The sequence below is a fragment of the Penaeus monodon genome, chromosome 32 (genome assembly GCF_015228065.2).
Source record: "Penaeus monodon isolate SGIC_2016 chromosome 32, NSTDA_Pmon_1, whole genome shotgun sequence".
Lineage (NCBI taxonomy): Eukaryota > Metazoa > Arthropoda > Malacostraca > Decapoda > Penaeidae > Penaeus > Penaeus monodon.
The window spans coordinates 30810303-30810908 of NC_051417.1; the positions used below are offsets into that span (position 1 = coordinate 30810303).

The window sequence follows — 606 nt, forward strand, 5'->3', positions numbered from 1 at the left end:
TTAAAAAAATAAATAAAAAAACTTCCCAAGTTTGTCGCAAGTTGTCGAGCCCCTCCCCTTTCCTCTTCCCCAAGCCTTACCCCTTTCCCCTCCCTTTTCCCTGCCCTGCCCCTTGCCCCCATCCCTGCCCTTTCCCTTATCCCCATCCCTGCCCTACCCCTTATCCCCATCCCTGCCCTACCCCTAACCCCCATCCCTGCCGCCCCTGCGAGGCCTCCGGCCATTGATCACCAAGCAACTCACAGATGAGACTTTTTTTATCCCTCTCTTCTCTCCTTCTCTTTCCCCTCGGCGTTATGTCCGAAGTGCGCGCGTGGTCATCGACTAGCCCGGCAGCAGCCAAGACGAGGCCGACGACCGTGATGAAAGGTGTGGGGAAGGAGACGTATTTACAGCCTCGGATTGAGACACTAGCAGCGCATGTGTAAAAAAAGGAAAGTATAGCCTAGGATGGATAGAACATTGTTTGAGAGCAGTGGACAAAAAAAAAACTAGGAGTCCATGTTAACCTTTAAAATCTTCCACAAAGCACGCGCACACTCAATAGACATAAAGAAGCAGACACACATACATAATAGCACGGGCTCGCACACATACATAAAGAAG

At 50.8% G+C, this 606-nt stretch overlaps 1 protein-coding gene across 1 annotated transcript in view; it reads right to left on the reverse strand.

Annotated features, from left to right (window-relative positions):
* The window catches only part of LOC119593792, a gene marked incomplete in the record, with an annotated part of 129698 nt that overhangs the window by 68816 nt on the left and 60276 nt on the right, over window positions 1–606 (reverse strand).